The sequence below is a fragment of the Chironomus tepperi genome, unplaced genomic scaffold, assembly GCF_022539635.2.
Source record: "Chironomus tepperi strain 1889 unplaced genomic scaffold, CSIRO-AGI_Ctep_v1 contig_219, whole genome shotgun sequence".
NCBI lineage: Eukaryota > Metazoa > Arthropoda > Insecta > Diptera > Chironomidae > Chironomus > Chironomus tepperi.
The window spans coordinates 2,045,834-2,069,378 of NW_027226341.1; the positions used below are offsets into that span (position 1 = coordinate 2,045,834).

Consider the following 23,545-nt stretch of genomic DNA (forward strand, 5'->3'; position numbering starts at 1 on the left):
GTTTAAATTTTAATTTAATATTGCTCTGTTAGTGACTAATAAGTATAACTGATTTTCATTCCAATATCAACAATAATAATCATAATCCTGTTTGAGGCGAATAATAACAACTTTATACTTTATATGCACTTAATTCTTCTCTCTATATTTTTCGTTTATTTAATGAAAATGCGAGGATATAAGCTTTCTAGTAGACTTTATTTATTTAAAAAGTTTTGATTGCCTCCAGTTAAAAAGTTTATCGTCAAAAATTAAGAAAACTAAATTGAAAATTATTTAAAGTCTTTCAAACAAAAAAAGTTATCAATTTCGCTGGCTATAAACTCTTACTTAGTAGTGTTTTTATAAAAACTTCTTGTCTGTGTCAAAAGACATTTGAATTCATTAATAACAATGTTGTATATCAATCAACGTTTTTCATTGATAATCAAGACAATTACTACTTTTAGGTCGGCTGTTTATTCTATATTGTTAGCTTTTTGATTATATTCTGCTTTATACTGTCAAAGTTCTTTATGAATACTTACTTCTATTCAGTTTTAATATTGTATAAATATGTCTATGTCAGCAAAAATATCAAAATTATTTGTATTACATCGAACACCAAAGCCGTTAAGATTTCCTTTATTAATTTCCTAGTAAGTATATAAATATATTTACTTTAATTTAATGTATATGTATTCTTACAATAATAAGAATAACTTCTCTGATAATAATTATTACGCGTCAATCCTCTAGTTCCTCTACCTTTCATAGAAAAGTTGTGCTTTCATATTTAGAGTTCTCATAAGTTTGATGTTTTTATCTTTTCAAATTAATTCAAAATTATATAAACTTAATTCACATTTATTTGAAAATTTTCATTTAAGACACTTTGGGTTTCATATAAAATAAGATTTTTTTTCTTTCACTTCCTTTAGGGTTTCCACTTCTTCTTATAAGAGTGAAAATGTTACGCATACACACACAAACATTTTTTTTATTTTATTGATTTGTTTAGCTAAAGTTTTTTTTTTCAATTTCTTCGTATTCCTTTATTGCTGTTGATATTTATGTATTTAAATCATTTTTGCTTTGTTGCTTTTGTTTTTAGCATAATATAAATATTCAACATTTTTAATCATTTTAATTTACTTCTTTTACTTTTTTTTGATTACGTATACATTATTGCATTATAATAAATATACATTCATATATTTGCGTGTGTATGTTTATATGTTTGTGCTTCCTTGACATAAAAATAACTAATGTGGCCACATTTGTGAGTGAATGATTTTAGTTTGTCTTGTTTAGCATAAAATGATCAAAACTGATTAAAAAGATAGATGGAAGGGAAAATGTTTTCTTTTTGGAGGGATTTTTTTAGGATCTGTAGTTGTTCTAGTCTTGCTGATGTTAAGTTTTATTTTTATCGATTTTGTTGTCTTCTTGTTTTGTCTATCGATTTTAAATTTTGCTGCAAAAAATAGAAAATAATTGTTAAATGATCATGATGATGAATGGTTAATGGAAATATGAAATGAATGTAAAATGATTAAATGTTCTAAAATGGCTTCAAACGTTAATAAATGCCTTTCCATTCGCAGTCATTATATTTTTTTCGCTGATAATAGCTTTCACATTTTTCAACAAATTGAAGTACTAAACCAAAATGAAAACAGTAGTTCATAAAATATTAACAAGATGAGCTAAATAAATGTTAGATATTTCGATTTAATATATATTCTTTTCATTGAGAGTATCTTTTATGTCTAATCACCCCGAAAGACACACATGGAGAAGGCTCCGTCACGGAACTCCGTTAAATCTCATTAATCAACACCAAATAGAAGCCGCCTATATTTGGCAGCGATACCAAAGAGCCTTCCCCATTTGTGTTGCTCGGGCTCATCAAATTAAATAAAACATGATTCATATATTTTAGAAAGCACCATTTGGAAAAACAATTAGGCCAAAATATTCTAATCATCGTGTGAAATTCAAAAAAAACCACAACAAAAATTACTACACATATGTGAAACAAGGAACTGAAAACTTTTATATGGAATTAAGACAACAACGATGTTCGGCACAAAAAAAGATAATGAAAAACATTTGGAATTAGGAAGCCAGAACTCATTTGGAAGTAACACAACAAAGCTTCTTTTGACGTTTAAAAATGTAATTGTTTAAAATTAGACTAATTTTAAATTCATAAAATTTTCAGAGTATAGTATTGCAAGGCATCAAATTTCTGTTTATGGATATAAATTTATTTTGGTAATTTTTTTTAGCGAATCAGAAATAAGCTTTTAACCCTTAAATTTAGATTTAGAGTATGCCCATATAACAGGAAAAAATTTACAGAAATACCACTACGGTACATGAAGTGTGTTTTTGCTTTTTTAACTGCCTTTTAGAAGACAATGCACATTAGCATGACCCATTGTATATTAATGAAATATACCTAACCACAATTTGTATGTCGCGAATTACACAACTTGAGTTGACGTGGCAAGAACAGCGAAACAGCACCCAAATTCAAACAGACTTTTCCCAGCGATTAACACTCTAGCCACTACGATGCTGTTGCTTTTTTACTGCAGATGTGAAAAATTTCAATTCACACGCTTAAAGTAGTCCAGCAACAAATGTCCTAATTGATGAAATCATTAATGATTTATGATAAATCCCGCATTATACAAAACTTCATTAAAAATGTATCAATTTGAATTGTGATAGACAAATTGTCAATTAAATTCTAGTGTTTTATTAATTCCCCTGATTGCTGTCTACAAAACTTCTCATTCACGGAACTGATATGAAGAAAAAGAAAGTCCATGAATTTTATATTACTGATATAGCGACAATTCGTTGAACAGTTTAGTTAATGTTGTGAGGATTTTTTAAATCATGTCAAATCAGTTATCAACAAGGTAAGTTTTTAAGTTAAGAAAAAAGGGACAGAAGTATCAGACTATGCTAGAAACAAATCGGAATGCTTGATTCCTTTAGAAAATTAGAGACATAATTTGTATTAAATTTGCAAAACATGACTTTTTTATCTTAAGTTTTAAAAAAGAAATTCAGTGAAGCATAAAAAGTTATTACATGAAATGAAAAATTCAATCACGCTTAGAGCAATGAGAAGGAATTGAAGTGAGAAAAGTGAGTATTAACGATATAAGAAAATGGGATTTTTTAGATGTTGAATATGACCTGCTTATGATAGTCTCATATTGTTTTATATTTTTATATCTTCTTATTTCTGCTATTTCATGTTTCAACCGTAAGAAAATGTCTACTTTGTTACTATACATAATACATACAAGGTAAATAAACAGCAAATAAGGTAAGGTAAGGTTGATAACTTTTCACGACTTTTTCGTATTAAACTTTAAATTGAGTACTGATGCTGGTCAAAAATTAAAATTTTTCTTGTACTATTTCAGCGAAACTTTATTTTTCTGATGCCTTAAATATTTAATGAGTGAATGAATGAAATTGTGAAGTCAATTGAAGCTTCGCTGAGTCTGATTCTCATATTTTAACCGGTCTTATATTAGTTTTTCTTTTCTTCTTTTGAAATGAAGTATATCCTCATAAAAGCTTCATAAATTTCACTCATCTATTTCTTCATTGTACAAGGCATAGTAAAGGAGATTGCTTTCAACATGAAATATATACACAAGTTTCATAATATAAAATTATTTTTTATAATTACTGACATAATATATAAGAGCATATGAATAGCATCAAAAGGATTGAGAATTTAAACTATTACAATCTTTTATGCATCTTATTCCACTGAATTAAACCTACTATGTAGTAGCATATGAAAGAATGATTCTGATTAAAATCAAATGGCGTAGACGAATAGTCAACGGTGTGCAGAAGTAATGAGAAGAGTTGAGATTAAGAAAAAACGAAGTATAATGAACAGAACTGATTCTTTATTTAGAATTAAGATTTTTTATGTTATTAATTGAGCATACTCTAATTTGAGACAACATTCATGAGCATGTTCCTTGTCGGTTCGGGTTTTTAATCAAAAGGTAAACGAAAATTTACTCCTACTCAACAGATGACCTAAAAACCGAGCCAGGAACAGAGCTCAAAGTCGTTCCGAATTTTTTAAGGAAAAGTCTATTCAAGTTAACTCAACTTCGTATAACCTCCGACTTAGAGCCCTGCCTAAAAATTCATTTAAATGAAAAAAATTCATTTAAATGAAATTGCCAAACATTTTCAATTATTCCTGCTTCCCAAAACTTTGAGCTTTCGTTAACAACTTAAAACGATTCTATGAAAGTTTTTTAGTATTAATTCATTTTTCCTTTTTATAAATATTATATCTTTTGATAGAAATTTCAATCAAAATCTAAATAAAATTGTTTATAATCATGCAAGTCCGCAGAACCTTATAAAAATCGACCAGATTGTTGCAGTCTAACAAATTTTTTAAACAATTTTAGACACAACGTACTAATACGAAGGTCATAAATTTAGGTGTTTCTTTTTATTTTTCTTGTCGAATCCAAAATCAACTAAATCAACCAAAAAAAGCTTGCATACGAAGAAAACTGCAAGAAATGAAGTTTTTTGACCTTTTTTCACTTTTTCATTAAAACATATTAATATTTATTAATATTATTAATGAAATTTTTAAAATTTTCAAAACCTGCACTAAAATACCTAAAAGGAATGAAAACACTAGATTCATAAATGTTGATGAATATATCACTTTGGATGCATCAATAAATGATTCTGCACGTTTTTCATATTGACGTGCTCGGCCTTTTGAAAACTAATTAATTCTATTGTAATCATTAATATCACTTTTTACGTCATCACTATAACTATCGATACACATAATAATATTGTTAAACTTCTTCTTACTTTTCATGTCTTCTTCTTTTTCATTTTGATCCTCATCACGTAGTATGTGAACTTTACAGCTCATTACATTTATGATTACATTTTTTCATATATTTTTCATCCTTTATGTTGTCTAGTAAATCGACAAAAACTATCACAGATCATTTTATCATTACACTATAAATCTTCATCATCATAAATTTTATTCCTTATTTCCCATTCTTTCCTCACTTTTATATTATAATTTTTTTTATCTTTTTTAGATATTTTTTTTCACTGTTTTTTTGATGAAATGATTAAAAAAATCATTTTTAACATGTGGTAAGGTAGAAATTAAATCAATAAATAAAGGACATGCAACAACAACGATAGCACTATTAAATCAATGTAAATGCAAATAAGCACTCTAGCATTTTTAAGGATATGTAAACTCAACGATGGTCAATTCAATACTGAGAGTGCACGTCAAACATTTACTTGATATTTTTTGTGGCGAAAGAGTAAGCAAGTTTTTTTCATTTGTTTTTTTGTATGTTTCTAGTAAATGAAACATGCCAAAACTATAGCATCAATGCTTTTCTATAAGAGTTGTGCTAAAATGTATGTTATATATCGAAAGCTTCTATTTTATTCCTTTTTTAAGAGCTTATCAAATTTTAAAAGAATTATTTTATTTTTCTTAATTTTTTAATTTTCTGTTTTTGGGTATTTTTGGAACTGCTTAAATAACAAATTAAATACAACATTTGATTGTTTTAAAACGTCAACGAATTTCAGTTTCATCCTGTTCCAGTGCTAAAAAAGCTCAAGAAAAGCTTCATGATGAAAATATTTTGTCCGTTATTTTTATACTTTTCAAGACTGTTGCTGTTCATTTTTCAAATGTTTTTATTAAGGTAATATACTAAGATCAGTTTTCAACAATTAACAATTTTAACATAATTTACTATTCCTCTAACAAACAAAGAGACCACTTTTAGGTACCTTACTGGTCATTCTGTACCATAAAAGCTTGTTAGGATTCAAACTCGTTAAATGATTTATTCCTCTGGTACAATTGTTGTGGTATTTTTGTCAGTATTTACTTCCTCTGGTGTTTCTGTTTCTTCTTCTGCTGGTGCTTCTGGTTCATCTACACCACTTTGATCTTCAGCATTCTCATCCTCAGCATTCTCATCCTCAGCATTTTCATCTACTACATCTTCGTCTACAACATTTTCGTCCACAACATTTTCATCTACAACATTTTCGTCCACAACATTTTCATCTACAACATTTTCGTCCACAACATTTTCATCTACAACATTTTCATCCACAACATTTTCGTCTACAACATCTTCACCTTCGGTTGGATCTTCAGTTTCATAGTCTTCTTGTGAATCAATAACAGTTGTGCTTTCTAGTTCCGTGGTGTCTTCCATTGAATCAGTTTTATTCCTTGATAATGATCTATTAAATCCTCTAGTATTTATGCCATCAAACGAGAAATCATCTATGTTATCACTATCGGATGTCACAGCACCTTCTTGATTACTTAAGAGAGATAATATAGCTTGACCTGTACGCAAGAACTTAAATATCACTTTAACCATTGGAGTAATTTCGTTTGATTCCATTTGAATTAAATCTACTATTTTTGCCGTATCGGTTATTAAAACCGATGTGGTTAAGAGCACAAAAATAATAGCAATTCTACTTCGTAACATCATTATTTGTCAAAATTTGATAATAAAATAGCAAGAAATCTCTCAAATCATATCATTTTATACTTATTAAGTGTTTATAAAATTGATTCTATAATTGCAACGTTTCCACGCATAATTGAGTGTTATAGAACAATATTTGCATTACTATTATTATTACGCCATGATTTAAAAACATTTATACGCGCATGCTGAACAAAAGTTTTTTTAATCACACTTTACTAACTTTGATTAGTTTTAAAAACTCGCACGTGACTGCTTAAATGAAATTAAAACCGTTTTGTAGCTATTATAAAACCTTATTTTCATATGTTCATTACATAATTATTATTAACTAATAATTTCAAACGATTTTAAACAATAATTACCTTAGAAAGGCTATTAAGAAATTTAATTACCAAAATTAATCAGTATTTACTAATCATTTGTAATGGAATTACAGTTTGTTTGTTGAGAATATGTCAACTGTCGTTTAATATTCAAATTAAATTAGCTACTATAATTAGTTGTTTCCCCCTTTATAGTTTTTTACCCCTTCATATCAATATTTTATTCCGTTTTCTAACTTCAAACAATAAACATAATAATTACTTAAATCCTTAAGGAAGTTCTTTAATTATACCTTTTCATAAATAAACATTGTTGTTGTAACTTCTCCGTCCACTTATATCGTGCAGGCAATAATGTCGTCAAATTAGTTATTTAGATTACACTTTAAAATGTAAGTCTAGTTAGAGTGTTAGGTAAAGTCTAGATTATTCGTTGATCATTTAACGCTCATTTAATATACCATTGAAATTTTTGGATCCATCAAGGTATTAGTCATGTCTGAAACATGAATTCAACTGAAGGACGCAGACAAAAAATTATCTTAGCTAGGACTTTTTCAAATTGCTTATTAACAAAGCCAATAAAATTTTATAGTTTCCAGTTACAGTATAATTATATCTCATTTATTCAATTAACAGTTTGATTCAAGACTTTTAAAATTATTCATAATATTCCAGAAAAACAGATGGTTTCCCATCACAATTCAATGATCTCGTTTTATTAAAATGTAAATCATAAGAATTTTGATTATCCACTTATTTATTCATTTCTTTAAGAACTGTGTTCAATTACAAACAATTATTCAAGTACATAATAAAGTACGTACAATAATTAGTTCAATTTAATTGAAAAATGCTTTTGCCTCCATTTTCGTATACAGTTTTTTAAACATAGTTTCAATGATGATGAGAAATCGATAGAATTCAAAGCAATTATGTGATTCAATCTAAAGTATGTGTGTGCATTATCAATAGATTATTAGGGCAGGGGATGGAAACTAAGCGATTAAGATAATATTCCCGAGTGGACAAAAATACTTTGGAACCTGACTTCAACTGTACATTAACTTGCTTTCAACTAGTTATAACGTATTTTTGTTTACACGGAACGTATGTCCATTTCTTAGAATTTTTCTAGTGTACGTATGTCATATAAATACAAGTGAATTCACCAGCATCATAGCTTTATGTCCCCGAACAGATAATGAAGATTCTCCCAAGGGCTTGCTATCCTTAAATATGGTAGATAAGCGTGCTTGCTAGCGAGACTTTTACTTTGGTCTTGAGAGCACGCTCTTTGCCTGTTAGGGATCGTTAGTTAAGTCATTATACATTTTAATAGATCATTGATGTCCAACTTGTATGCCGTGAATGCTAAGTTCTTCACAAAACATCCAAAATTCAAAAATTAATGTTTTATTTTCTATTTTCTAACCCTATATAATTGATTACTCAGTCAGTATAGTTTTGAACCTAATAATTATTTTTTTTTAAATATTCAATGAGCCATGGATCGAAAAAGTTTGGCTACCACTGTAGTAGATTGAAAATTAAAACATTAACTTATTTATTTTAAATATTTAAATTTTATTAAAGTAAAAAAAAATTATTTTTTAACAATTTTTAACATGAAGGATTTAAAAATAGAAAATAGAAAATGCTGCAAACAAAACAATCTCAAATCATAGAGATTTTAGTTGATTAGTGGTGGTATTTTGAGTACTTCCTACGAGGAACAATAACATCGATTTCTTCAGATGATTCTTCTGAACAGCTTTCTGAAGAGCCCTTTTGATTTTTGCAATCATCAACAACAACGATTCTTACTTTTTCAGGTTTGCATTGACCTCCTACACAATTTGGTGTTGAAGGTGTCGGAGTTGTTGGTACATACCATGTTGGTGTTGTAGTACGTGGAGTTGTTGTCATTGGTGGATTTGGACGTGGTGTATTAAGATTCCATAATAAATTCCATAATTGCCAAGTTGGGTCCATTGGAGCTGGAGTTGGTTGTGGTTGTGGTTGTGGTGCCGGAAGTGATGGTGCTGGATTTACGGATGCTTGATTTGCTGGAAGAATAACAGGCTGCCCATTGACAATGGCAATTCTTATTTCATTTGGATTAAGTGGAATTGATGGTCGAGCTGTTGCTGGAGCTGCAGGCATTGGACCACCAATAATACCGTCAGGAATGATGTCAAGATTCAAAAACCAATTTAAAACATTTGTTGTAAGTTGTTGACCGAATGTAATCCAGAAATCAGCTGGTGTCCTTTGTGCTTGACCACATGCTGGACTATAGTTGGATGCAAACAAGAGTGCAACAAAAATGAATGAAAACTTTGAAACTGTCATATTTGATATTCAATATTGAACTGATAAACTTTTAAGAAATTCTATCTCAATTTATACTACACAAAATTATGATGAATTGTTTTAATTTTTGATCACATTTTATTTGTTGCTACGTGTGTGCTGTGAAATTGTCAAAATTGTTTCAATTTCTCTCTGCAATTCATTCATGAATATTTATGATTGAAAGCACACTCAGCACACTTGTACATTTGAACAAAAAAAATAAAATAAAAATCTGAATTTATTATTTTTTGTCCAACGCATGCAACAAAAAAATGTAAAATGCACAAGCGGTATTCATTTCAAAATAACCGGGAATAACATATGTCTGCATACACTAGCAATAACAGTTTTGCCAATTAAATGATAAAGAACAATAAAAGGTTTCATAAAGATGGTGAGCTCGCTTTAGCTAAACCTAGCACAATCTCCACCATGTACTAACTTCACTCTCTCTCTCTCGCGGTGGGGACCGTTAATCATTGTCACATGGTGGAATGGAGCTAAACGAGGCTCTGGGTATCACAGAGTAATTGAAGAACCGGATTGGAAATAATATAGTCTGGAACAATCTAACAGAAATCAAATTACCGCCGAATATTTGACGAAATTTCTTAATGTTTTTGGATAAACACCGTACCTTTAATTTATTTATAATGTTTTTGAGGCTAAGCGGGCTTTCTTTAAAAAGTTTTGTCCAGTCTTTTGAAGCATTTTTAAACAACAACATTATCATGAGCAACATTAAGCAGGATTTTATTGATTTACATACTACTTAAATTAAGAACATCCACATTTTTTGGCGTGAAAAAGTTCTATATCCTAATGGAAGCCCTAAATCTCTAAAAATGTTCTAGATCTATACAGAAGCCCCAAATCTCCATAAGAGCTGTAATGACCGACAATAAATATCTTCCCGTCAGAATGACGGGGGAAACACATTAGTAATAACTTTTTATTCATTAATGATGACGATCTAAAAATTTGTTTTTGTCCGAGTTCGAAGTCGACTAGGATTTTGTATAGAAAAGTCGACTTCGAGCTCTAATTTCTGTAACACTAGCTAGAGAGCTTCAAATCGCCAGCAGACATAATATGTGAATAACCCCAAAGAAATGGAAAGTAAAGTAATAATTTTTCAAGGAAATAAAGTACTCAAATCATTAATCAATGATTAGAAAATAAGGATTACAACGTTTAATTAAATTGACCGAACGAATCAGCATAAATAATGCTTCTAATCGCTCATTTCATCAATACGAAATAATATAAGACACAAGTGAAGAGGACAATCTTCATTGACAAGAAAACAATAAAATCAATAATTTATTTACTTGAGGTATTAATTCACATTACTGGCGATGCGTCATGTTTTCGTTCACGTTCCTTATTCCACAATATCAAAACATGAACAAGAAATTGCTGAAATGTTTTAATGTAATAAATTGAATGATAAACAATAAATAGTTAATGTGTGGGTATTACATTGAAATTAATTCTTCAATATTTGATGTTTTTATCAATTTTAGTAAATGATGAAGGAAAAAGAAGAACGATGAAAAAACTAAACACGCAAAAATGATTTTCACGGAAGTTTTGAGGGAAAAAAATCAATTTCATTTCTATTTTCTGGTCTAATTTCATTAATTTTTATTGACTGTCAGACTTGCTGAGTGAGGAGGACAATGCTTGCTTTTTATTCATTTTTTGACCTTAATTATTTTAATTGACAACTGAAAGTTTTTGTTATAAAATTTTTGTACGCATCATTATTGACGATATTCTATAAACAACAGCTAAGCTAATTACATATTAATTTGGTAATTTTTTCACTAGAATCTGCTAGACAGGGACGTATCCAGTGGGGGATTTGGGAATATTCTCTTTTAACATATGTACAAACATATGCTCAATGAGCATCTTACGTTAGCTGCGTTACATAGTGAACAAAAATCCCAACTCGACTCCTTCCAACTCTTCTTAAACCCCTCTACATAAAATACCTGGTGCTAGAACATTGAAAAATATTTCAATAATTACTGATATGCGACTAAAATCACTAAAGTGGATTAAGTGGATATATTTATTATGCTGTTTAGTTTCGGTAGATTTTCATTTTACCCAACTATTTTTATACCTATGCGAAATTCAAATCAATAATTAACAGACTATTTGAAATCCCAATTAAAAAATAAACAATGAGCAACAAAAGTGTCAATAATTAGGGGTTAATTTATAGTAGTAATAATCGTAATCATTTGGCAGTCGGAAGCCAGCGATAGAACCAGCTTTAGGCGACATCTGAGGGAGGTCATGGATCACACTTGAATAAATAAAGGAGTTCTTAAAAATGAATGGACTTTTTGAATTTTATTCAAAATATTTTTATTCAGCAAATTAAATCATCAAATAACAGAAACAATATTACAAATCAAATTAAAACTTTAACAAAAACAAGTTAATTGAAGTGTCCTTAGTGACTTTCCTCAGAGCTGCAGTCATGAGCATACTTGTAGTGGCTTCTGACTGCATTTGATTTTCTTGGAACCTCATAAGCCTTATATATTGTTTTGACCTCTCTACTTTCCTCAGATTCCGATTGAGCACTTTCGCTACAGTCCTTCTTTGGTTTCTTATGTTGCTTTACTGGTTTATGTGGTGCTGAATTGCATGAACAACATTGGCAATTGCATGGTTTATCAGTTGTTGTTGTTGTGGTCGTTGGGCATGGGACTTTTACGACAATTCTCTTTGGTGGTTTTTCAGTAGTCGTTGGACATGGAACATTAACTTCAAATTCAGCAATAGAGTTTGGCTTCTTTTTACAATCACAGTTGCATCCTTGTGTTGGAGTCGTCCAGATTTGCGTAATTGATGGACCTTGTCCAGGAGCAGGTGCTGGTGGTGAAATTGGTGCTGGTGCTGGTTGAACAGGTGCAGGAGCAGGTGCTGGTGGTGCAGGTTGAGGCATTGTTGATTGAATGAGTTGTCTGTATAAATCTGGATAGAGGAGGAAAAGTGTTGAAATCGATGACATTGGATTTACTGGTGCAGGTTGAACAGGTTGAACAGGTGCTGGTGGTGGTTGAGTTGCTGGTTGTTGTGGAACAGGAGCAGGTGTTGGATTGATGTTTAAGATAACAGGTGGTTGAGTGTTTGGACGTGTTGTAACAGTGCTTAAATAAATAACATTTTAAATCTATCTCAATGGAAGTGAAATAAAATTCTTACGGTAATGTTGCTGTGACTGGAATTCGTTGATCAGCAGGAAGGAATCCTGAGAAAATATTAAGGATCGAATTTGCTAAAACTGAAGGATTAGCTGCATTGATATTATCCAATGCCAAATTCAAAACCTCCCAATCAGCTTCAGCACCAAATGCCATCTGACTACTTATCAATAACAACAATGATAGTAATTTGAAATTCATTTTTAATTTAATTAATTTTTTTTTAAAAAATATTAAAACTTTAACTATTGAACTGAAGTTGTAATCTGAATGTCTAAGCAAAAATTCATTGCATTTATATCAATCTACAAAATCATTCCCTTCGCTACTGAAAGTGTTCGTTTAATTAAAGAAAAATATTTTCATGTTTTCAAACGCAAAAAATTCGTAAATATTTTAAAAGTCGTGGCAGACGTTCATAATACAATTTTGTCTGGTCTGACATTGAGTTGTGTCTAAAATTTTACATTTGTCACATACTGTCATCCATATCACAAGTCTTTAAAACATCACGTTAGTTCATTGCACGATTGGTTAGTAAAACATTACTTTTTAAGTACCTAAATATTAACTATTTCAAGCTTTTAAAATGCATTTTTCGGATCTTTATTTACTACCTACTGGAACCATGCTCTGATGTGGAGCCTAGGTAACTGCAAAAGGATTTCCATCTGACTTATTTCTTCTAGTCTTAAGACTAAAAGCAGTTGCTTTTGGAGAATTGAGGAAGCCGAAGTCTCACTACTAATCTTATCAAATGTCAAGTATATACCGTCTCGTGATATTCCTTGATATCAATTAATAAACAACTGGCGACGAAGGAATGTGCTGGGATGTCTGAACAATGATAGCTCCACACGTCAGACTAGAGAGTCTAAGGCTTTCAACCGACGAATTCCGAAATAAACTTAAAATTTAATATCCAAACTAGTTCAGACAAAATATCAATTTTTCGAAACCCTATAAACAAATCACGACAAAGGCGAAAATCCACAGAAACAATTTGGATAACATTTGCAAACATAAGCACAGAATGTAATAATATTTCCAGATCATATCTGGCTTCAGATGCAAATCAATGACCGAAAATCATTTCATTTTTATTCTTTCTTATTTCTTTTATAGAAGAAGTTGAGAGATATGAATGAAACTAAAGAAAAAAGCTTAATGATTGATAGAATATGTCATGCAATAATTTTGGTTCAATAACAAAATTTTTGCTGATTCCATGACTTTTTTTTTCTTCATTCTTTCCATTTTTGTTTTTTTAGAGTGATGATTTTTGTGCGATATTAAAGAAAATAGGGTAAGATAAAATTGGTTATACAATTTCGCATGTCTATTTTTTCCATTTTATGATAAACACATAAATAGCATGGAGAAAGAGAGTTTCTACAAATGAAGGCTGACTAGATATATGGATCGCAAAACATTCACCAAAAATCATGGTAAAGTCAAGAATATTTTCAAAATAGGGAAGTGATTGACCTCAAAACCTTCCTCAGAATACGCTCATGCTCATATTGACTTGAATTTTATAGGATCAAGTCTCCTATTGTTCCATACTCAATATCAGATTTTAATTCTAAGACCATACATACATATGCTCAATAATGCATCTTACAGTACCAATGATAATGCTCACTAGGTGAATCCTAAGATGCTCAAAGGTACCAAGGAGCATGCTCAATAAGTAGCATAACATGCAAAATGAGCGTATGCTTGTATGCAAGAGGAGCATTATCAAAAAAATTGTTATCTATCTTCACAAACATGTAGTCAGCACATGAAAAAGAGAAAAATACAAAAGGAAACTGATGAACTTTTCTCTTAAATGTGAATGCAAGTTTTTCTCTCCTTTTTCACTCTTTTGAGAAAAAAGACTTTTGACGCCTCTCGATTACCTTTGTATGTCATCATCATTTTCTCTTTAGTGGTGAAAAATTATAAATTTAAAGCATTATGAACTATGTTTTTGAGCTATCTAATGTTAGTAAAGGTGTTTTGAGAAATTTCTCATTTAAGATGGTTGTTTACAATTCTAATTATTAGTATGTCATTCTTCTTATTCAATGTCTGTTTACTCGATTAGGTCTGTCTACCTTTATTCAACGAATGTCATATAAAATGAGCATATATCGTTTCTAGACAAGACATGATAATGACAAAATAAATTATTCAATTGGAACTGGATCTTCTAAGACATTTCGAAGATAAAATTCAATTTTATGAATTATATGTAGTTTCGGTAACAATATTGTGGTTCAGTACATTTTAGTCTCGGGCTTTAAAACTCTACCTCGTACACTTTTCACAGTCAAAAAATTAGGATCGTAGTTTGGACTGATATCAAGATAATCCTCATTAAATATTCTATAAATATCTATTATTGTGGCTCATCCTTCGATTTTATTGAAAAATTTACACTTGAGTTTATGAATTGTTATTTTTTTCAAGGCTTAATTGGATTAAACTTTATAATTCTATTTATTGAAAATAATCAAGATGCATCAATAAATCAAGGATCAAAAGATTAATATTAATTGTCAGCATGTTCAGTAATTAATATTTAATTCTAAAAACATTCATGATCTCAAAAGTAAATAATTCAAAATTTTATACTCTAGTGTCTCTTTTATGTTAACTTCCGACATCGTTTGCTTCCTTTCTTTTTTCATAACAAGAATACAATGATGACCTGTTGCATATATGGAATCATATAACGGCGTATAACAATACTCTCCATCTCTTTAATTCTTCTTTTTATGCTCTTCTTATTTTTCAATACGAATGCTGACTTTTAATATGTTTATTTTTTTAACAAATATTTTTGCACTCATGGATATATGGGGGGAGATTAAAATGTTTCGGATCTGAGGTTGAAAATAAAATGAAATGTCGTAAATCCTACCGAGGCTATAAATTGTTGAGAAGGATATGCTCGAGCGACACAAATGGAAAAGGCTCCGTCATTTGGTGTTACGTTTGCTTCCATTTGGTGTTAATAAAAGAGGTTTAGCGAAGCTTTAAAAGTTCAATGCCGGAGCCTTTTTCATTTGTTTCGCTCAAGAATCTAAGACTTCTGAAAAGACCTGTTGTGCCTAATTCTAGTTAATAAACAAAACAAGCATGTACACGACTTTTTCATCAAAATAAGACATTGGAAGCCATCAATTTCAACTTATTGCCATTTGAAATTTTCTCAGTTCATTAAAATTTATACTATGTAGATTTTGTTATCATATTCGACATAAAAAAATAATATAAAATGATACACATCCCCAAAAAAAAAAAACAAAATTGAAATGTTAAGCAAAGATGAAGCATATAAATATTATCATCATAAGTGTTGATCTTTATAGTTATTATTCCTCGTGCTTAAAATCATCATTGAGTCTGAAATTGTTCATTACGTATTCTGAATTTAAATGGCTTCATTTAGAGATTCGTTTTCACTATACAAATTCGCTGTGCTGTATGTACATATATTCTTTATAAAAAAATGTCTTTTGTATTGTTTGTGCATTTTTCAAATCTAGCTTTGAACTAATTCAACAGCCTTAATGGCTTGATTAGTGATAATCAATTTAAATTAGTGATTCCTGTAGCACGTTTAGTTTATAACTTTTCAATTCAATTAAAACTTTTTGTATCATGTCGAATATGAAGTCATTATGTCATATTATTAAATATGAAAATTTCATAAGAGAGAATCTTATAAAGAGAAGCATAAGATGAGAGTTCGTTCACTCATTATGTCCTGGTTCCAACTCAAACCCCTCCCCTTGATTGACTGTTGCATCTGTTCATAGACAGACCCCCACATATATAAAGATACCCTAATAAGTGAACCTAAGTTAACCCTTTAAGGAACAGGGAACAAAAGTCCCAAATAAAGAGCAGTCATCTAGAAAATTCTTAGAGGACGATTAGCACCAATGGGTCATTTGATTAAAAAATTCGATCCTAGGCCAGTGTGACTCTGAATTAATGCCGGCTTCGGTTTAAACCCGGCTTCATTCCAAGGTCACGTCAGCTTGGTATCGGATTTTGGATCAATTAATCTACTTTTAGTAAATCGAATCCGGCTCCATGGCAGAGTCACGACAGATCGATTAACTAACATTTCCTACTCAGCCTAGACGAAAAGTAATAATTGAAGGTAGACAAATCAACAACAAAGTATGAAGCAACAAAAACAATTAGAAAACATTTCTGAATGTTCTAATCGAATTTTTCAATGCTTTAACATTTCATAGACTTTTTATACACAAGGACCTTATTTTATATTAGCAATCAACATATAGAAAAAAAGAATCCGCATATCAAAATATCAATTTTTATTTTATTTTGAAAAAAAAAATGCAATGTGCTATTTTTAAAGCTTCATATTCTTATGAAACAAGTTGTTGGCTGCCTGCCATTAAATTTCATTTATTTCATTTTCTAAACTAAACAAGTTGAAAACTTTCAAAAAAAAATCTTTTTTTCTCTCATTGCGACGTTTATTAGATATTCAACGGAGAAAAAGGAAAATAAAATGAAATGAGCAAAGAGAATAACAAGGAAGTGCTTTTTAATATGTTGACAGTTTATTTTTTTCATAAATGGTTTTGAGCACTTTTTCCGCAATTACATTTCATATGTTCTCACTCAATGTATATGTGTGTCTTTCTAAGAAGACATAAAAGAAAAATATTTAAACTTCATCATATCCATGAATGTCAAATGTGAATGAAAAGAGGCATTTATCGTTTGAAGCCATATAAACAATGATATCTAATGATAATAAGGAATAATTATATCGTTTCACTAACCTTTTTCCTTCCTATGCTGGATGCTGGATTTGGGTTAACTTTGAAGCTTTATGTAAGATTTTAACAGATTTTCCGCGTTTTTCACTATTCAAATTTCACATCTGCATGCTCACTGCATCACTTCAAAAGAGTTCATGATTTGATGAGTTCCTTTGCTTTTACATCTGCATTCATTAGAATCTAATCTACACAATTTTAAATGCATTTCTTTTGAATCTGAATCAATGCCTTTGAGAAAATTTTCTCTTCTTTTCAGACTGCATATTTGCAGTTTATTGATAAAATTTTCTCAAAGATATTTAAAAGGAATTGCAAATATTATTAATTTATTATTAGATATTGATTTATCCTTAAATGCCTTTAAGGCTGAGATTTCACTAGCATTTCACTAAAGTATATTTAATTCAGAAATTATTTTGGCACTAAAAATGTCGGAAGCAATGATAATTTTTTTAAAAGTTCATTATGTATCCATACTGCTTAAGTTTCAACCAATTTCACTGCACTCGATGTTAAAACTTTTGACAAAAAAGCTTTTAAAATTTCAAGTCCTTAACTCACTTAATTAAGCAACAATTCCAACTCACGTGCAATTAAGTGACATTTTCTTCTTTCTTTCATTCTTTTTTACCATAGCATGTCCTCTATTTAGTTTCATTCATCTCTTCAGCACTCTTTTTATGTCAACAAAAGGAGAGTAGAGTGATAAAAAATTTCTTGTTTAGCAATTTATTTATATTGTTCTCGCATTAGTGTTTATTGTGATATTGTGTGCATTTTGTGGATTAGTGGTTCTTAAAAAATACCTGACGACACAATGAACACACAGAATTTCTGATTTTTCATCTGATTCTTTTTGAAAAAATGTCATCATTATTTGGTTTTCATTGTTGAAATATTTGAGAATCACTTAACTTCCCGAGCGACACAAATGAAGAAAGCGCATGACATGACAACACACTAGTGTGTTGCTGCATGCAAGTTAACCACCACTACTTGTAAATAAGAATTGAACGGTCCCAAAGGTGGATAACGAAAACTGTCGTAAAAATAATACAGGACACACATGATATATATATGTAGTACAAGTTCATAATCCTTTTGAGTATAAAATATCATAACGTAAATTTTATTTTCCAGCACTCTACAGCATAAGTGTTAACCTTAAATCACATAAATTTTCTTGTTGTCCTTTTTCAACACGTTATCTCCACTCTCTTTTACTTTTTATTATTGTGTTTTTGTGCTTTATTATCCACATTATAAATCTCTTAATATGATATACTAACACACTCGTGTTCATTCACAAATGTTTGTTAGTGAATGTATTTTATGTTCTTGATATGATTTCTTGCCTCATCTAGTTTATTGGTTATAAACAGCAGGTGTGGTCGAAACAGCTCTATCATTAGAACTAGGAATTGTAAAGAATTTATTTGAATTAAAAAATGTTAATATGGAAAAGCTCTGGATAATTCTATTTCAGGCAACAGATTTGGGATCCATTTCGTTTGGGACGAGTTTCAACATTTTACAGTGTGTGGGTGTAGCTTGACTTCATGTTATATAAATTTAAGTTTACATCTTGTGAATGGAACTAAAAAGTTCAGAACAAAAAATAATTAAAAAAACTTTTGAATGTTTTGTATGTGCTTTTTTAACCGCATTGGAAAAACAACGGCAAGTGTTTGATCAAATAAAAATTTCGTGTATAATAAAGCTTATTCTCTAGCCATCTTATGGTTTTCGCTATGGAATATAAACTTGAATGAAAACTACATTTGTATACAAGCCCGAACAAAATAGCTTGCATGCAAGGGCAGCGCTACGTTACCGTATTGACGGTAAGATGAATTAAGGCAATGAAGATGCTTTCGAGAGCTTGGGCATCTTAGATAAAATAGATGAGCATGCTTGTGAGTGCTGCTCGCAGCTTAATTTGCTCTTGAGACTAATCTCTTTGCCTACTAACGGAAGATATCTTAATTGTACCGTGACGACTGATTTTGACCCAATTTTAAAGTAGAAAATGTGGTTCACCGTAATGTGCTGCTCGGGAAAGCTTTCTGAATAAAGCCACAAAATATGAAATCAAACGCTGAACTTTTCTTACACATGAATTTTATTAGCTATGTCTATTTTTTGTTTCTATGCATTGAGATATGATAAAGACAATTCGACCATTATTGTGGCAAAAAGAGAGTAGAAAAAGGAACGAAGAGAGAAAGAATAGAAAAAAGTATGTAACAATGGGGAGAAAAAGTTTATCAGGGCAAGAAATAAGAAGAAGAAAAAGAAACAAGTCATTGCATAATATAAAAATATGGAAAAGTTTTTCTTCCTTTCATTTGTAGCATAGAGCAAATAAATTTTATGTCTTGATAAATGTCATTCACAAAAAAATAGGAAGAAAAAAGTTGACTTCACTTTTGTGATGGATATATGAATTTCCCTTATTTTTCTTTTTTGTCTCTTTGAAGAGGCCAAAACTTTTTTAAAATTTAATCTCTCATAAGTATCCCGATCGGCACAAATCATATTCATGGTAGCAAAGTTACTTTAAAGTGGCAATCTTCATGTTAACTGTCAGAAAAATTGCTTCTTGGATCCAACGTGGTTGTCATCTGGTTGCCATAAAAGACATATTATACATGCTTTAAGGACTATACAATTATTACATTTAGGGTGTGGGGGATGTAAATCTGATTTAAACAATTGAAATTTCGAGAATTCCAGTGTTTATTAGGGTTCCCCGAAGTATTGGTCTTGACAAATTCTTGAGACCGAAACCTAGGCTACTCGGCATCAGAAACCCTTAATTACATTGTATAAAAAAGTTTGTGAAGCTAATTTTTTGAGAAATTTTGGAATAAAATTCAGGTCAAATATTTTTTTCTCTTATTTTGATGACATTCAGATCTAATCCAATATGTAGCAAAAATGTTGGCAATAGATATTTATTCATAAGAAAAAAAATTGGTATATATTCATGCTTATGAATTTATCATTTTTCATCATGTCTCATCGTTTCTTATTAAATTGGAAATATCTTTTACTTAATTATTTATGACTATGTAATAATAATAAAATGCTTATAAGGCTAAAGATGAAAGGAATCAAAAAGCACAAACTGATACATGTAAATGTATATATTGGTAGCATGGATGGCTGTAGATAAAAATAAAATCATGCCTATGAAAAATCATCAAGGATGTTTGTGTACTCAATATATATAAACATCTAGTAAGTGCATTGAAAAGAGTGATGAATGTCGATACGATACTTCCTCTTTTATCGAACTCAACCATCAGTTTCTAAATTAAGCGACAATTTTCTCATTACACTATAATCTTTTTATATATAGACAGAGGAGGAAGTGGACAAGACAAATTTACTTTTTCAATTCTTTTCTTTTCTTTTCCATCCATTTTTATTCTCATACCTCTCGTGTCTACATAATTGTTTGCAATGATACATTGTTATTGTAATATGATGCGCAAGGGAATAATAATGTCTATGAAATCACTTTTTCAGACTACAAAAGAGATTTCTGTTATCAGAAGTTGACTCATTGTAAAGTAGTTTCTCCTACACTGTTTTCACAGCTTTTTAAGCTTAACCATAAAATTCCGAAAATTAAGAGATAACATGACTGTTATAAATATAAAAGTTTGTAAATGTATGGGATCATTGCGCAATATTAAGGTAAGCACTGAGCATAAAATTGTTTTATCAGTTGAAAATCAGAAAACTGGTTCAGAAATTATTTATCATTTTAGTTTATATAAATCCGTAATTTTTTACTGCTGCACCACATTTTAATTTATATTAAAATTATCCAGCTTAATTTAAAACTTTTATCATTTAAATGAGGTGCTTTAACATCGAGAATCATAGAAATTATGAACCCGATCGACACACATTGATATGCTGCCACAACGGCGCCAAGACTACAATATACCTAGATCCATGAGGCTTAACATACGAGCGATAACTCATATACCATACGGTACCAATTGAGTAAGATGCTCATTGAGTATATGATTATGTTCTATGGGAGTTAATTAACGAAAATGACTTCATCTGCCGGTTGGCTCTAATTATACAGCTGTCTTGGCAGTGATTTCCCGAAGTTTCCATTTCTCCAGACTCACGAGAAGTCTTGGTTTCGGTATCAAGAGTATTTTCACCGTGGTGGCGACTTTAATAAGTATTCCGATCTACAAAGCAGACAGTCCTAAAATTACGCATATCAGCATCTAAAACACCATAACTATTCGAGGATCTCCAGTACAAGAATTGAAAGATAAAAGAAGAAATGTCACAAAATTATACACGTTGAATTATTGGAAAATGTTTGACAAGCCGGCTTTTTTTGATTCAGTTTAGTCTATTTATAAACACTTTTAATTAGCTTAATTCATCACAATATGAACCTTTGTTGACACAGCAGGAAGTTTTTTAGTAAAAACTGTTTTTATTTGTTAAAGAATATGTCTACGAAGTTTTAATAATTTTTTAAAATCATTTATAATAGTGCGAAAAGTTGTCAAGTTGTTGCTATAGAATTTGTGTGTTATTGATTAATTTCAAAATTTAATAATCAGGTTATGACTCAAACTGGCAATAAAAAGCTAATTTTAGTATGTTAACATGTTTTAAAAATATCTTTACACTAAACCAATACTATGGAACTAGCTAAATCTATTTTCCTGATCATAAACGACCAAAAGCTTAAATCATACAATAAAAATCCATATAAATTAAACACCTCAATCATCCTATAATGGTATTTTAATGAACAATTTAATCAATCACGAATGATAAATACAACAAATACAGCAAATTGTTATTATCATCCCCCTTATTATCGTTGTGTTAATACTAGCAATTTTTTTATGGGCTATGCTTTGAAACAATCAGTGATAAAACATATTTAGTTTAAAATAGCATTAAACTAGAACATTAACCCACTAAGAATGGTGGAAGGATTTCAATTTAATGATTGCTAGGTCTGAGCATTTGAGTTTCTGAAAACTTGCTTGCAGGTATATGAAAACAAATCTCAAATTACTAGGAAATAATCCTGCCAAGCATGACGGCCAGTTATGAATATAGCCCGTCAATTTGGGCTTCTATAGAAATGAGCAAGTCGTAAGATACTCATTGATATTTAGAAGCAAAATATGAAGTAGGAGATGGGCCTTAGAAAGACAAATAACCTAAGTGATGCATACTGAGTTTCATCCAACAAATTCCGGTAGGAAGACAAATTTCTTGAAACATATCGAAATCGACAATCTGCATAATCGTGAAAGCATCAACATTCAAGACAGTAATTAAAAAAATGAAATTTTAGACTTTAAAACCCGACTTGCTTTCACCACTGATACTTATAATTATGCACATGTTAAAGCTTAATATAGTGAAACTTTGCTGCAGATTGTAAATTGATTAGAATTTAAATTTTTTTGTGAATAAATCTGCTTCTACATACGACTTTGTGAATAATCATGTCGATTTTTGGCACAAATAGTGAAAAAGAAGAAGAAAATTAAATCTGCAGTTCTTATTATGCCTCTTAAAAAGTAAACAAACTAACTAATGAAATAAAGATGAATATAAGTCTATGAATTTTTGACTTTAATTTCATTCAAAATCAATTTATCTTCTTCAACACATCACACACATTTTCTTCTGCTTTCCTCTCTTTTTCCCTCCATCTCCTTTACAACAATGAGGCCTTGAGCATAAGCATAGAGAGAGAAAGAGAACTAAGAGAGGAAAAACTTATAGCAACAACAACGAAATTCCTTTTGCCTTATTATTTATCTTTTACTTCTATGATTTTTTTTTCTTCTTTCTTTTTGTTCATGAAATGCAAAAATATCTCATTTTGCTGCCTTTTTTTGGTTGTTTAGAATTTATTACACTTGATGATAAAGGAATATTTTTGATAAGCACTCACTAGATTTATTCTCACTTTTTCACCATTAGTTTATTCCATTATTAAATATATATTTAAATTTGAGTATTCTTTTCTTTATTCTTCAAGCTTAGACAAATAATATATCTATTAATATTAATTTTACACTTATATGGTTAGTAAAACACACGCCAAGTTTCTTTGATATTCAACTTTCTCAAGAATATAATTCAATTTTTTATTTAAGCTTTTCTCACTTTTTTTAAGCAATGAAAAGATGAAGTGAGAAAAATTCCACTACATATATTTTTTTTTTTCTATTTCCTTA

At 30.0% G+C, this 23,545-nt stretch overlaps 1 long non-coding RNA gene across 2 annotated transcripts; it reads right to left on the reverse strand.

Annotated features, from left to right (window-relative positions):
* On the reverse strand, window positions 1-23,377 carry LOC139090809 (uncharacterized). 2 transcript variants are annotated; one of them, XR_011544459.1, is made up of 3 exons: window positions 23,260-23,377; window positions 17,292-17,471; window positions 1-1,456 (listed from the first exon to the last, which is right to left on the reverse strand). It is a non-coding gene; the product is annotated as an uncharacterized lncRNA (long non-coding RNA). The 2 variants fall into 2 exon arrangements; XR_011544458.1 differs by having other exon boundaries at window positions 17,292-17,476; window positions 23,260-23,376.
* Window positions 23,378-23,545: the final 168 nt, after the last annotated feature.